Genomic DNA, 16,767 nt, shown 5'->3' with positions numbered 1-16,767 from the left:
AGTCCAAAAAATAATAAACTGGATGATTGACCAGATTCCATTGGTTGGACTTAAATGCTTAGAACTGCTACCTTGTGTTTTAAGTTACATTTCTGAGGATAAACTGGAGCAATTGGGATTATTTTCCAAATGAAAGGAGGCTAACGAAGGATTTGGTAAAGATTTTTTGCAATCATGAAGGGCTTAGGCAAAACAAATAAAGGAAAACTTTCCCATGGCTGAAGGGTGAATACTGGGCAGCACATTATTGAGATGATTGGCATAAGCCAGGGGTGAGCTGAGATAAAATATTACTTTGCAATGAGTAGTTAGGATTTAAAATACATTGCCTGATAGAATGGTAGATAAAGATTTAATGATACGCTTTCACATGGAGTTAGATTAATACTGGAATGCAGGAAAGAGCAGTTGTGTGTGATAAGCTGGGGTTGTCTTTGAAAGAGGTAGAACAGACTCAAAGGGCCTCTATTATTCTTTTCCTTACCGCTGCACGACCGCCTGACTGCGGTAGGGCTTATTTTTCTCCAATGGCCTCATGTTATGTTCTACTATTTCATTATAAGTGTGTATCATTTACACATGATCAGTGAGGTGTAGCAGATTAACAATATAGCTCCTTAGGTTAAGGTTGGACAATTCCTGCATGTCATGTCAAAGTGCAGGGCAACTGGAGGCCAGATTGCATTTACTGGGCATGGGGAAACAAAAAAAATATAAAAATACTTGCGATTTTTGTGTGCTCTTTAGCTCTGCAGCCCATTAAACAATGCATACTGTGCACCATCCAATCATGCCCTCTTCCAGAATGGCACTTGGCATTGGTATACATTGCACAGCCACTGTCAGTGGTGAGAGTGCTGGTGTAAATGTCAGTGTAAGCACAGCACAACCACTTGCGTATGGCTATCATTCTGTATAGTCTGAACGTAAAAATGCCCAAGCACTATAGAGCAGCTTTCAATATCCTTAATAATTAATGAAGAAACCCTGTTCTATAGTTTCAATTTAGGTAGGTGGGGAAAAAAGATCCCTCGTTGGTTAGGTAACAATTAAGTAAGACTGGTCTATTTTCAACTTTGCCGTGGGTGAAAAGCTGGCAGTAGCAGATGGGCTGCCTGTTATGCAATCTACTGCTTTCTTTTGAACAATATTTTGAGTGTAAAATGAATGACCGATTGAATGGTACTGTTTCTCCATCCTTAAGAAGGACCCCTCTTCACACTATGTCAGCAGATTACTGTGTGGATGTGATGGACCAGCACACACCCACTGACCACGAACATGTTATTTTAATCAGTCCTACAAGAGTATTAACTAACACTTATTACTGGAATTAAACTGTGTACCTTGACTCAAGTCAATGGCTTTGAGTGGCTAATCCCACTTCAGAAAATGGAAAATCCGAAAATGAGGAGGAATCCCCAATGCTTGGTTAGTTAAAAATGGAACAGGGAAAACATATGCATAAACCAATTACATTCTGACCTCATTACCTTTGTGGTTCTACATCATACTTTGTTTTAACATACCTCTGTGACACACTTTTGGACATTCCAAGAAGTGTTAGAAGCACTTTTAAAAATATAAGCTGCTGTTCTGTGTTTTGGGGCAAATTATGTCAGTCATCTTTCAAAAGTGGTCAGTCATGAAGCTTTTAAAATTGGGGATTTGTGTTTGAGAGTGTCCAGAAGAACAAAAGGCTGTCGCCTTTAGAAACCCAGTCATGAATTTGAATCCAGTACTCATCATCTTATTGTTGGACAGCACGGCCAACTGTCATAGAGATGTACAGCACGGAAATATACCCTTCAGTCCATACCGACTAGTTAGCCCAACCCAATCTAGTCCCACCTACCAGCACCTGGCCCATATCCCTTCAAATCCTTCCTATTCATATAACCATCCAGGTGCCTTTTAAATGTTACAATTCTACTAGCCTCCACCACTTCCTCTGGCAGCTGCCTCCTTATAATTGAAATATTGATAATGACATTCATTCGAAGAAGTTAAGATGTCAGACAATAGTAGAAAGGATGTTGTTAAATCTGAGAGGCTGCAGAAAAGATTTGCAAGGGTGTTGCCTGGTTGGAGGGTTTGAGTTATTGGGAGAGACCGAATAGGCTGGGGCTTTTTCCCTGGTACATCGGAGGCTGAGGGGTGCCCTTGCAGAAATTTATAAAATCATGAGGGACATAGATAGGAAACAAACCTTGGCTATTCACCCTATTGTGGGGAAGTCTGAAATTGGAAAGCATAGGTTTACGGTGAGAGGGGAAAGATTTGAAAATGACTTGAGGGCTAACTTTTTCACACAGAAGGTGGTGTGCATATGGAATGACTACCAGAAGAAGTGGTGGAAGCTGGTACAAGTACAGCATTTAAAGGCAGCTAGATGTGCATATGAATAGGAAGGGTTTAGAGGGATCTGGGCCAAATGCTGGCAAATGGGACTAGGTCAGATTGGGATGTCTGGTTGGAGCAGACAAGTTGGACTGAAGAGTCTAATTTTCGTGCTGTACATCTCTATGACTCTAAGACTAAAAATGTAAAGGGGGGTGACCAACGTCACTGTTGGCTAAAGAGAAATCTGTCACCTAGACTTTCCTGTCTGGCCTGATAGCTACATGTTGCGACACAGGGCAAACCCTTCTGCTAATTAAACCAAACACAGAAAAGCTCACCTTGCCTCATAATCTGTTAAAGTATGAGTGACAGCGAACTCCCCAAATTCCACTATTTAAAGAAAAAAAATCAATTTTATTCTTTAACTCTAAAAGTGAATATTAAATAACAACTGTTTACAACTCTAAACCTCCTTTCCCTTAAACGCTTGTTATCTACTTCTCTCACTATAACAATATACTGATCCAATAAACGCCCCTATTAAAACTACATCAACTTAATTTTTAAAGCCAGACAGTGGCTGTCATCGTCAGTGTTGGTCATCTTCTGCTGATATACATCTCCCTGGATTGTCTTTGGTCTTTTGCTGCAACGATGTTTCATATGATAAAGGTACCTTTTGATAGAGAGTGTTTTGAATAGCAGTCTCTCTCTCTCTAGATGGCAGGTTGCTCTCTCTGGCTATCAAACAGTCTGATGCTTTTATCAGAGCTGAAAATGTGTTGCTGGAAAAGCGCAGCAGGTCAGGCAGCATCCAAGGAGCAGGATAATTGATGTTTCGGGCATGAGCCCTTCTTCAGGACCTGAAAAGTCGATTCTCCTGCTCCTTGGATGCTGCCTGACCTGCTGCGCTTTTCCAGCAACACATTTTCAGCTCTGATCTCCAGCATCTGCAGTCCTCACTTTCTCCTGCTGCTTTTATCACCCAAACATCAGATCATCTCACTGGTTTGATGTTGTCAAAACAGTAAAGTTCAACTTTGATTGGGTTTTAATATTCTGGGGCATAATTTAAACTGATTGGTTAAATTTGAACTGTTGTGAAAACATAGCAACCAAACTCAGTATTTATTTCACAGCCAATTGTTACATATTTTAAATTTTCCAGTACACTCTCAGACTGTTAGTCAGTCACATGACAGGTGCCTGCATTCACTCTCTCTTAAATATACAGTACACACCTTCAGCTTCATAACATATAGATAATCTAAAAGGAGATCTGCAAATAAGTCCAATGCTCATGCACAAATTACAAATGCACACTTGATTAGGTAAACTGTTGTTACTGCTCAATTGGTTTTGACCAATATCAAGTGGTGATTAGATACTTCAGCAAGTCAATATAATTTGAGTTCAAAATCAATTGGATTTCATAAGTTACATTTTTTCCATTCTGAGCTTTATCTCAACCTTTTAAGTTGCAACACTTGTTTGTCACCCAGCTTTGTCATCTTATTTAATACTATTTAAAAGCTGGGTTTCATTTTTCTAAACTTGAGTATTCGTCAACTAATCACTGATACAATATTTTCAACTTTCTTTTAGAAACAGAATTCTAGAAGAACTTGTTGAAAAGGAGAAAAGGAAGTAACGCTGAGAACTCCGCTGGCCAAGTCCATGGAAGAAGTTTGTTTTTGGTAAGTGAAGTGCAAGCAATACTGCTAGTGTTTCTCCATATTGCAATCATTCTCTGCGCTGTCTTTGATGTAGCCAAATAAACCATAGCCAAGGAATACTGTGAATTTTCTCTGTGTCACACGGGTCTTTGTAGGATTTGAGGTTAACTTTAGTTTTGGCTTGGACTTAGAGGAGTTGAAGGGCGTGCCTGCTGAATGGAACATTGGTGGGAAACCCCTGTTAGTATCATGGGGGACACTTGGGGATACGTGCCCTGTGGGCATTTAACTGGTAACACTTGCGACTTCCCTTGGTTTCAGATCTGACAACAGAAATCCCACTCACTAAGCACCTCACTGGTGCCAGTGTATCTACCATAGGCCCAGGATCAGTGAGGGACCCAAGCTATAGGTGATTGAGGGCAGGTTGGGGCTCACGCTCATAATGAAGAACCAGTAAAACTTACAAAAGAAGTAAACTGGTCAGATACATCTTGTATAGCTCAAAATGCAACTACAGTACGATCAGTACATTCATTTCCAAGTATGGCTAGTTCACCACCCTGTGCAGTGTAAGGGCCAGGGAAGAGGTATAAAGAGGGGAGTTGGATTGGCAGATATGTGGAGGAGTACCAATTCAGCTTACCCTGCCATCAGAATGTCGGATTCCTTGATCAGGCCTTATAGCAAGGCCACTACTCCCCACCTTATCTCCCTCTCACCCCACTCCGATTCCACAGGCCCCTGACTTTGCTAATGACCTTTAGGAGATGCATGGATGCTGTACAGCCTTCATTTAATCCATAAGCCACCACCACATTTTGATGGATTCCGGTAAGCCATTCGTTAATGAGCCTAATTGACATCCTGCCAATAGGAATTCTGTGCCAACATTTTCTGCCTTCCAGTTTAACTGGAGGAGGTTTAGTTATCATTGGGAGCCCATTGTATTCTCTGTCCAGTGGACCTAGCCACCATGATTCCTTCTGTAATAGGCTATGTTAAATCCATTATCTTTTCTACTGTGTCCATATCATAGTCAAAGCAAGTGAACAACTGCCCGTCCTCCTCCACCCTTTAAAAAATTATCTGTTAAAATGTTACCCAATTTCATACATGGATTCAATTCCCACATCATGAAGGATTCTTATTCTCAACCTTTCACTTCATTTGAGGTGTGGTGACCCTCAGGTTAAACCATCACTAGTCCTCTTCTCTCTCTCTCTCTCTCTCTCTCTCTCTCTCTCTCTCTCTCTCTCTCTCTGTCTCTCTCTCTCTCTGTCTCCGCATCTCTCTAACCTATGGTCTGTTAAGACCTTTATTCAACTCACATCATTGAACTCAGTGACAATCCATATTTCTTCCTTTTTAATCTTCAGGTTATGGAAAGATGCTCTCCATTTAAGATGTAAAGACATTCAAGGGATTATTGTCTCTTTTTGTAGAAAATATACACCATTTTTTTCCCTGTCATACCTCTCTGACCTCCACATCCTATAGTTGCTGGGAGTCAATATTTTATTCGTTTGCTTTCTAATGAGAAACTGTGGCCAAGAGCTAGAGGTTGTGAATGTAAACGAATTGTCAGTGTGGAGTCTACTGTGCTGTGGCTTCACCTTGGTGCTGTGGTGGGCTGCATTTGTGTCCAGCTCCATTTCGCTTGTGTTATCAGAATTCCTGCAGTTTTTATACTTTCATAGGATGTGGGTGTTGCTGACTAGGCCAGCATTTGATGTGGCATGGAGGCCCAGTGGTTAGCACTGCTGCCTCCCAGCACCATGGATCCAGGTTTGATTCCACCCTTAGACGATTGTCTGTGTGGAGCTTGCATATTCTCCCCATGTCTGCGTGGGTTTCCCCCAGTGCTCCAGTTTCCTCCCACAGCCCAAAGACGTGCAGGTCAGGTCGATTGGCCATGGGTGATGCAGGGAATAGAGTGGGAGGGAGGGTCTGGGTAGGATGGTCTTTGGAGGGTTGATGTGGACTCAATCAGCCAAATGGCCTGCTTCCACACTGTGAGGATTCTATGATTCTATGACACATTAATAGTACAGGAAGCAATTGCAAGCCTGAAGTGGACAGAAAAATAAATTTGCAGTTGCCTTTGCCTGCTGACACAGGAACTCGTAGCCTGGTATGTTGGCAAATAATATTTTTATGTTTCTTCAATAACCAGTTCTTAGCCATATATTAAATAATCTTGTTCCCTCAAGTACTTAATATATTATGTCAATATTTATGGCACTAAAACAAATCTGTAAGCGTTGGAATCTTTTCAAGGGCAAGGTTAAAATATCAGAATATCATTATATCCTTTATTGTTAAGTATGCAAGTTAACTCGCTGAGCTGGAAGGTTTGGTTTCAGACGTTTCGTCACTGTACTAGGTAACATCACCAGTGAGAGTCTCTGTGAAGTGCTGGTGGTATGTCCCGCCTCTCTATTTATAGGTCTTGGTTTCTTAAGGTGGGTGATGTCATTTCCGGTTGTTTTCTTCAATGGAAGGTAGAGGGGATCTAAGTCGATGCGTTTATTGATGGAGTTCTAGTTAGAATGCCATGCCTCTAAGAATTCTCATGTGTGTCTTTGTTTCGCCTGTCCTTGGATGTGTTTGTTGTCCTAGTCAAAGTGGTGCCCTTTTTTGTCTATGTGTATGGAAACTAGTGATAGTGGGGCGTGTCTTTTTGTGGCCATTTGGTGTTCATGTTTCCTGGTGGCAAGTTTCCTGCAAGTTTGTCTGACGTAGTGTTTTCACAGTTCTTGCAAGGTATCTTGTAAATGGTGTTAGTTTTGCTGGTGGTATTGAATGGATCCTTTAGGTTGATTAGTCACTGTTTAAGTGTATTGGTAGTTTATGGACTACCATAATGCCAAGGAGTTTTGAGTACTTTGGTGAAAAGTAATGTAGCTGTAGTTTTTGGTTGCTTGTCTATGATCAATAAACACATCGATTTAGACCCTACCTACTTTCCCTTCAAGAAGAGAACCAGAAATGACAACACCCACCCTTAAGAAACCAAGCCCCATAAGTAGAGTGGGGGGACATACCACCAGCGCTTCACCAAAGACATTCACTGATGATGTCACCTAATATGATGACAAAACGTCTGAAAACAAGCCTTCCAGCTCAGCGAGCTAACTTACATACTTATCATCAACCTGAGCTACAAATCTTCTCAAAAATCACTGTCCTTTATTGTGTTCTAGTACAAAAGTACAGGAGTATTGTGAAAAGTTTTACAATGGCTGCCTTTTACTGGTGCCATCTTAGGTATGAGTATCTAGGTACAAATCTTAGAGTAGAGAAATATAGTTTTGTAACACACAGAGCATTACAAAGGAAAGCAGTGGCATTGCTTGCACATTGTGAACGAGATGTAAGTTTCAATCAGTTGTGAAAGGGTTTTAAATTAAAGTCCTGTAAAGAATTCCAGAAGCAACAGCTTAGCATGTGTTACCAGGCCGAAGTCCCACATCGTTCCAGCCTCCATTCCCCTCCTCACTGGCACCCAGCAGCAGGTTTATTAGATCCTTCCCAATGGTGCCTGGATGGGCACTCCTTCCACTGGCATAGATGAATTTTGACTGAAATGGATGCAGAGCCTTTCAAAGAGTCTCAACAGGGCGCATGCCATCCTCTGCAGGAGTTTAAAGTTAAGTTTGTTTCGGGCAGGATTCCAGAGGAATTCCCAACCTCCCCCACATCATGAACTTCAGCATTATTCCATGGTAATTTAAGCAAAAGAACCAATTTAGTGTTAATGTTTACATTTTTTTTGTTATAATCAGACTATGACCAAGACAGAAATTCAGTCCCTTAATAGTTGATGGTGCAATGAAGCTACTAATTTGTGACAAGTGGAAACAGAAAGGAAAAGCTACAAGACACACTAAGTATTGAAATATTTCTCCTGTGTATTTCTGAATATGTCAATGAATGAGTGTATTCTGAGAATGTAATTATTTAGCACAATGGAGTACATGGGAAGGAATGTCAGGCAAGGTAAGACAGAGAAAAGTTTGTCACCTTTGTTTGACGTACATGATACAAGAAGTTAATGACTTTTGAAAGGAGCCTCTGCTGGATATTTCCATCTTTGGAGCATTTTTAATGAATGTTTTAACTCTGTGTTGGAGTGCTTGAATGTATTCTAGAATTAATTTTTCTCCTCTCCATTAGGAAAGAAATTGTCTGCAGTATTTTTGTGGCATTGCCATCTGGCAGGTGCTCAAGCCTCTCGAAGGAAAAAAAACCAGAAAAATGACCAGTAATAGTTTGAATTGAAGTTTACCAGTGTTTACCAGTTTGGAGCAGAATCAATCACTTCCAAATTTTGCTGGCTTTTCTTGTGGGGTCAGAGACTGAAAATCAAAGCATGTTGAATTGAAAGATTTATTGATATTTTTAAATGAACGAAACAGAAAGAAAAATATCTTCCTTGAGTACATTTTAGTTTGAGCAATCAGGCCTCATTTAACTTATTCTGTGAGATTTGGTGAAGTTAGATTGGTGATCCATCTCCATATGATATATTCATATTTGCGTGTGAAGATGTTACATGAATATATGGGTTCAGTTCTTTGCTTGTCGTCTTTATTTTATAAATGCAGTGTGCCTTCCAATACGGAACACTGCCCTTGTATGTTTTTCTTCCGATGCTCTGACTTGTTGCAGTGGAGCTGTTTACAATGGTCTAGTCAGTGTGTGCACTCAGAGGTATCTGTTTACAATGGTCTAGTCAGTGTGTGCACTCGGAGGCATCTGTTTACAATGGTCTAGTCAGTGTGTGCACTCAGAGGCATCTGTTTACAATGGTCTAGTCAGTGTGTGCACTCAGAGGCATCTGTTTACAATGGTCTAGTCAGTGTGTGTACTTGGAGGTATCTGTTTACAATGGTCTAGTCAGTGTGTGTACTCGGAGGCTTCTGTTTACAATGGTTTAGTCAGTGTGTGCACTCGGAGGCATCTGTTTACAATGGTCTAGTCAGTGTGTGCACTCGGAGGCATCTGTTTACAATGGTCTAGTCAGTGTATGCACTCGGAAGCCTCTGTTTACAATGGTCTAGTCAGTGTGTGCACTCGGAGGCATCTGTTCCCACATCTTGTGTTGTACTGAAAGGAAAATGTGCTCTTGAATGAGGGAATAATCAGTAGTCATGTACCAAAATTGAATACGACAGTGTAGTGAATATGTCAAGTCATAGAAATTTGAAAACAGGCAGATGTCAAGGTCTGCCTTCACTGACTTATTGAAGGTTCATTATAATCTGTAATGTCACAACATTGTATGAGATCAAGATCAGAAACAAAAAATTGACAAATTTCAAAGGCAGGAGAGAGAAGTTATGGTTGGAAGAATGACAAAAAACCTGACCATTTACTTTTATAAATACGTTGTTCTGAACCGATTGACAAATTTGTTAAAACAAATGCATTGTAATCTCAGATGTATTCTGAATTATTAATCTGACATTGTGCTTCAAAAATCTGATTTTAGCCTGTACATTTGGTTTCATCTCTCCTCCTCGCGCTCTGATAAAATTCCCAATCTGCATCTCTGCTTATCTATTGCAACTAGTGGGAATTACTGCAAAGCAATTTGAATGGAAACTGAAGCAGAATGCTGGCATCTTAGGTCAGGCAGTTAATATCGCAAAATAATTAAAGTAATCACAAAGCTGGGCCATGTATTATTCTAATCTACAGAATGTACTATTTAATTGGATGCTTCAAATAGCCACCTACCCTTGGGCTTATCAAGAGTAAGTTTACTGTCATTTTCAATTAAAGATTTTCCATTGAGGACGACGAGTCTTCTTCATTCCCTCTCTAAAATGCATGATGGATTGAAAACATTGTTATGCCACAAAGGTTTGGAATATCTAAAGGATTTGGAATTTGTTGTTGAAGTACTCTGAGTATGAGAAGAGTAACGTGTTAAAAAGTGATCAGACATCAATGTAAATTTAGATTAGATTACCTATGGTGTGGAAACAGGCCCTTCGGCCCAACAAGTCCACACCGGCCCCCTGAAGAGCAACTCACCCAGACCCATTCCCCAACATTTACCCCTTCACCTAACACTACGGGCAACTTACCATGGCCAATTCACATGACCTGCACATCTTTGGACTGTGGGAGGAAACCGGAGCACCCGGAGGAAACCCACGCAGATACGGGGAGAATGTGCAAACTCCACACAGAAAGTTGCCCGAGGCAGGAATTGAACCCGGGTCTCTGGCACTGTGAGGCAGGAGTGCTAATCACTGAGCCACCATGCCGCCCAAAATGTGTTTAATCTCATTTAGTCTCATCACCAGTCTAAACTTTGGTATTGTTATGTAAGTATACACTATGAACAATATTGAGAACAGTCCATAGTCCCAATATAAAATTCCTGCACTAATAAGGAATGATTTTACAGTTACTCACTCCCAGTGCAGAGACTTGGCCATTGGGAGTGAATAACAGACATCTAAGGATGCCCTCTGCCCAGCTTTCCATTTATAAAATTAATGTATGGAGGATAATGTGGGGCTAACCCACAATTTCCAGCTACAATTCTGGCCCATGAGGCTGTGCTTTAGCTGGGTGTTTTTAATAGTCATGCACTGAGCAAGCTTCATATTTGACAGAAACAGAAATGCTCATCATGTGCTGTGGTATCACCAGTTTCAACAATTGTGTAAATTATGAGATTGTTCTTCAGTTTATCTAAAACGCGACCACAAAGTAAGTTGGTACATTTTTCTACAACAGGCTGCCAAGCAAAGTGAGATTCCAAGCCTCTACGTTTATGGATTTTCCTGTGTGACGAATGAGTCGATTAATGTTATTGGTGCCTTATAAGGGCACTAACAGGAGTTAATGAGCCAGCCATTCCGCTGTGATGTACAATAAAGCTGCTCATTGCTTTAATTAAACCAATTTGGGACAATAGAAAATAATCTGTCCCTTTCTTCAATCTTTTATCTTTCCATTACTCCACCACTTTAATCCTTCCACAGCCTAAAAGAAAGCAGAATGATGGTTAATCACAGGAGACACCTAGACCCTACTTAACTTATTGTTAGTTTGATGCAAACTGCTGTTTGGAACTACGTTGATGAATATGTATAATATAAAAGGCTTTTAAATGTTCTGCTGACTTCCTAAATTTGCAATCACTTCTACTAGTAACAAAATACCTAGAGACATGCGTGAAATAGTTATGTGCCATTGCTACCACTATAAGATCATATAGATAACATTTACTGGTGAGATGGGGATTCAATACAATTGAATCATTAAATCGCCTTTGAAATTGACTGGCATTATCAATTCCCTTGTCCAGCCCACTAACTGATTCATGCATTTTAAAAGATGGAAATTTCCCAGATTTGAAAGCTATCCAATCTTGATGCAATAAATAATTTATGGAGGTTGTTAACACTTTAAAAAACATTATTGATCTGTCTTTCCTGCTGATTAGACCTTTTGAACAAAGGAATGGAAAAGCTAACAAAACCAATGGTGCACAGCTAAACGTTTAGCCCTCCTTGTAAAGGAATGGGTGTAATTGGAGATTGTTGCGTGCTGATTTAAATGTTACATACAGTTTAGTCAGCAAATAAAATTGCAACAGGTACTGTGTACCTTGGTTAGTTATCTCAGAAAAGACGAAAAGGCCAACATTCTGTGTTCTTAATGCCCAGTGTCATCATCCAGGACAAAGTAGCCTGCTTGGTTGGCACCTCATCCACTACCTTCAATATCCACTCCCTCTACCACCTGTGCTCACTGCTTGCAGGGTGCATCATTTACATATTACACTGAAAATCCTTACACTGCACCTTCCAAACCCACAGCATCTGCCATCTAGAAGGACAGGGACTGCAGATATACGGAAACAGCACCACCTGCAAGTTCCCCTTCAAGTCTCACATCATCCTGACTTTGAACTATATCGTTGTTCCTTCAACATTGCTGAGTCAAAATTCTGGAAATCCCTTCCTAACAGTGCTGTGGATGTACCTATACCACATGGGCTGCAGCAATTCAAGAAGGCAGTTCACCGCTGGGGCAATTGGGGATGGATAATAAATGCTACCTTGATGGTGAAACCATGAATGAATAAAAAAGATGAGGTTTAATTTTGTACTTAGTTTCTAGGCACAGTGGATCACTGATCAGGAGGACAGTAATGAATCCCTTTCTATTTACATTCCAAAATGGTTATCTGTTTGGGGATGTGACCAGTTTTCCTTTCTGCAGGGGCAATTCCGACTACCTTGAGAATTCTGATTGTCTTCTCTTGACTAGCCAGGGGATCTCATACCGGCTAACAATTACCAGGAAAGCTTGTGAAGCTAAATGTATTTTAAAATCTTCAATAATGTGGGAAAAAAAGTATCCTGATAATTTTTAAGAAGCTACACAATTCAAAACTTTCTTCTTTCAGAAGGTCCTCATTGGAACGCCCTTTCTCTGTTAAATCATGCATGTATATTGCATCTTACCAGCTTCAGGTCCCCCCTCTCAGGTATACAGATTAGCTGGAGGCTGTACTCCCTTGATGTTGATAATGGGGGATTCGGTGATGGTAACACCATTGACTATCAAAGGGTGATGGCTAGATTGTCTCTTATTGGAGAAGGTCATAGCCTGGCATTTGTGTGGCAAGAATGTTAATTGCACTTGTCAGCCCAAGCCTGGATATTGGCCAGATCCTATGGCATTTGAACATGGACTGCTTCAGTATGTGAGGAATCGCAAATGGTCCTGAACATTGTGCAATCATTGGCGAACATCCCCACTTCTGACCTTATGATGGAGGGAAGTTCATGAATGAAGCACTTAACGATGGTTGAGCCTCAGACTCTACCCTGAGGAACTCCTGCAGGGATCTCCTGGAACTGAGATGACTGACCTCCAGCAACCACAACCATCTCCTTATGTGCCCAGGTAGGACTCCAACCAGCAGGCAATTTGCCCCCAATTTCCATTGATTCCAGTTTTGCTCAGGCGCCTGGATGCCACACTCCAATCGAATGGTGGGGTGCAAGGGCTGTCACTCTCATCTCACTTCTGGAGTTTAGCTCTTGTGTCCATGTATGAATCAAGGCTGTAATAAGGTCAGAAGCTGAGCAGCCCTGGTGGAATCTAAACTGGGCATCACTGAGCAGGTTATTGCTGAGCTGGTGCTGCTTTATAGCACTGTTGATGGCCCCATCCATCACTTTACTGATGATCAAGAGTAAACTGATGGGGCGGTAATTGATCAGGATGGATTTGTCTTGCTTTGTATGTACAGGACATACCTGGGCAACTTTGCATATTGTCAGGTAGATGCCAGTGTTGTAACTGTACTGGAACAGCGTAGCTAGGGCAGTGGCAAGTTCTGGAGCACAAGGCAATTGTTTGAATATTGTAATGGCCCAGAGCCTTTGCAGTGTCATGTGCCTCCAACTGTTTCTTGCTATCATATGGAGTGAATCGATTTTGGCTGAAGACTTGTCTCTGTAATGCAGGGTATCCTGAATGAGATGGGTCATCCACTTGGGATTCTGACTGAAGATAGCTGTGAATGCTTCAGTCTTAACTTTTTCAAAACATCATCCATCTTCCTCCGCCATTTCCGCCACCTACAGTCAGACCTCACCAACAGAGTTATATAGCCCTAACCCACCCCTTTCAGCATTCCGCAGAGACCATTCCCTCCATGAGTCCCTCATTAGGTTCACCCCCCCCCACCCACCCATCAACCCACCCTCCACTTTCCCTTGAGGTGTAAAACCTATGCCCCTACCTCCATCCTTCCCTCCATCCAAGGCCCCAAAGGAGCCTTCCACATCCTACAGAGATTTTCCTGCACCTCCAAACACCTCATCTACTGTGTTCGTTGCTCTCAGTATGGTTTCTTCTACATTGGGGAGACAGGATGCCAACTTATGGAACATTTTAGGGAACATCTCTGGGACACACGCACCAAGCAACCCCATCACCCTGTGGCTGATCACTTCAACTCTTTCCACCCTCCCCATTTGGCCAAGGACATGCAAGTCCTAGGCCTCCTCCATCGCCAAATACTAGCCACCTGATGACTGGAGGAAGAACACCTCATCTTCCACCTTGGGTCCCTCCAAACAGAATCAACATTGATTTCACCAGTTTCCTCATCTTCCCTCCTCCCACCTCATCCCAGATTCAACCCTCCAACTCAGCATTGCCCTCTTGAACTGTAGTACCTGTCCATCTTCCTTCCCACCTGTCCACTCCTCCCTCCACTCCAACCTATCACCATCACTCGCCTCACCTTCATCCACCAATCACATTCCTAGCTACCTTCCCCCAACCCGACACCCCCATTTATCTCTCAGCCCACTTGCTCACCACCCCCACCCCCTCCACACTCCTGATGAAGAGATTATTCTCAAAATGTTGAGACTCCTGCTCCTCGGATGCTGCCTGACCTGCTGTGCTTTTCCAGCGTCACACTTCTTGACTCTGATCTCCAGCATCTGCAGTCCTCATTTTCTCCTCCTTTTTCAAAAGCCTCATTCTGAACTTACTTTAATGAGCATAAACTAAACAAGGGCTGATAGATAAAACTGCATCAAGTTGTTCATGCTTTAGCTAGGAAGACCTTAAACTTACAACATACCTTTCACAACCTAAGGTACTTCATGTTTGGAACTTTCTTTAAATTGTGGTCCCTGTATGTAGACAAACCTCAGTCCACCCTGAGCAGCAGAGTCCCACAAACAAAAAGGAGATTTGTGAGGGATTAATCTGCATTGGGTGATTGTGGTTGAAATGTTGGCTAATGTACCAAAAGAACTTTCGGCTGTTGGAAGCTAACATCCACTTGACGTAGCCAATTGCTTTACCAGCCCCTCTGATGTCCACTGACAGGATGTGTCATTCTTATTGTGATTGACAATTCGTGGCAGGATGATAGTCACCTTGCCATCAATCCAACAGTGGTGCCACGTTTGCAGGGACTGTGGCTCAGAGAATAAGCAGCAATATTACAGCCCCAATTCTATGACCAGCATTGTCTGCAAGTTTGGCTTTCTACAGTAAGTACTGTACTTATTGCAGTCATTGCTGAAAGTGTTGGTCAGTTCATAGAGGGTTTTTTTCATCTTTCTATGTTGGTTCTGTAACATTCCTGAACATAAAGGAGGCTGTAATATTTTTGCACCTGCAACAAGAAAACAGAGACAGAAATTTTCTCAGCTTCACATCTCGATTTCAAAATTGCAGCTGCCTCTCCAAATCACAAATGTACAAATGACTCCTCACCTTTGTCTCCCCCTCAGTCCTGTTAAAAATTATGCACGATGGGTTCAAGAACAGGAATGCTGATCCCTGGCATCATTTTGACTAAGCTAGAGTCCTCTCAAGAATTCAGGTCTAAATCATTGCAGGTGGTTACAAAGCTGAGTAAAGAATAGAATTTAAGGGCAAATAGATGAACTCAATGAAGATAAGGGAACAGAGAAAAAGTAGTGAATTAGAATGAGGAGCTAGCTCATACAGTCTGATTCGTTCAAAAAGCCTGCTTAAATACTGACATTTCTCTGATCTATGAGCTAATTGTGATGGAACTCCCCTTGTGGTGTTAAAATCATCGTTCCATGTTTGAAAAAAATTAAGAACATAAAAGATTCCCAAATCAATTCTCATAACAAAGCAATTTGCAAGCATTCTTCCGAAATACAGCTGAACTGTTTTTCCATTTATACAAGAGAATTATTTGAAGAGCACAGTGCTTGATCCCCATCCGGTACATGAATTCTACAAGCTCTAGGGAAATTAACAAGGACCTGTTATCTGAAACCAATTCATGAGGATTTCCCTGCCTTGTAAAAACAAAGGAGACAAACCTGAATAATTCTTTATGCCTTATGAAACGTAGCAACTTTAGGCCACTTAGCTTGGTCAAATTCCACTCTCCTAAGTGTATTCATGCTGTTTTTGCTATGGATTTTATGGCATAGGAATAGTGAAGAGGTATAACCACAAGTAAATAGTGTTTTGGCATTCTATAGCTAACCAGTTATGTTGAGAAATCATTTTTGAGCCAAGATTATAGCTTACTATATCTTTACCTCTCTCTGTGATATTGAAGTGTTTTCTATATCAGGTCAGTCACCTTTGAAGAATCATACTCATGATCAAAAGATAAGAATCTCAGAATTACCCTGAACAAATGGAAGCTGTTGAGCTTGCTTTTGTTTCAAGTACATTGCAAGTTCAATGTAGAGCAACCGAATAAATTGCAAATTTGTTTATAACAAAGGGATCACACTGCTCCCCCAAATCAAAATCCATCTAAATATGCACCTACTTCGGTGTTTCAGCATTTCAGTTAAAGTTATATGACAACTGGTTATAACTTGGTCAGTTGGTCAAGAATGGAGTAACAGCAATTCATGCCCTGTTTTCACCCTAACCTTCTGGCTACGGTTATCCCTGGGGATAATACAATTATAAAATGAATCAAGCTACTAGGAGAAGCACTGTGCAGTGACTTAATTAAAGCTGCAAGTAATACATTTTCAGTAGAAGGTCCTCTAAATCCAATCTCATGAACAGTACTATCCCCCAGGATCAACTGAGCAAATTAAGATGTGGGGTGATATGGTGGCAAAGTGTTAGCACCGCCGCCTCGCAGCGACCGGGACCTGTGTTCAATTCCCTCCTCAGTGACTGTCCCTTTGCATTTTGTACATTCTCCCTGTCTATGCATTTTCCTTCATGT

At 41.4% G+C, this 16,767-nt stretch overlaps 1 protein-coding gene across 5 annotated transcripts in view; it reads left to right on the top strand.

The window, feature by feature from the left end:
• LOC140485657 (janus kinase and microtubule-interacting protein 1-like) overlaps nt 1-16,767 on the top strand; it is a 355,381-nt gene that overhangs the window by 120,072 nt on the left and 218,542 nt on the right. For all 5 annotated transcript variants that reach the window (XM_072584037.1, XM_072584036.1, XM_072584038.1 and 2 more), the window contains exon 2: nt 3,949-4,040. The gene's annotated coding sequence lies outside the window, so the exon portion shown is untranslated. The remainder of the gene's footprint in view (nt 1-3,948; nt 4,041-16,767) is intronic.

This window comes from Chiloscyllium punctatum, chromosome 14, assembly GCF_047496795.1.
Source record: "Chiloscyllium punctatum isolate Juve2018m chromosome 14, sChiPun1.3, whole genome shotgun sequence".
In the NCBI taxonomy this organism is placed as follows: Eukaryota; Metazoa; Chordata; class Chondrichthyes; order Orectolobiformes; family Hemiscylliidae; genus Chiloscyllium; species Chiloscyllium punctatum.
The sequence above is the reverse complement of the archived record's forward strand: the minus strand, read 5'-3'. Positions and strand labels throughout refer to the sequence as shown.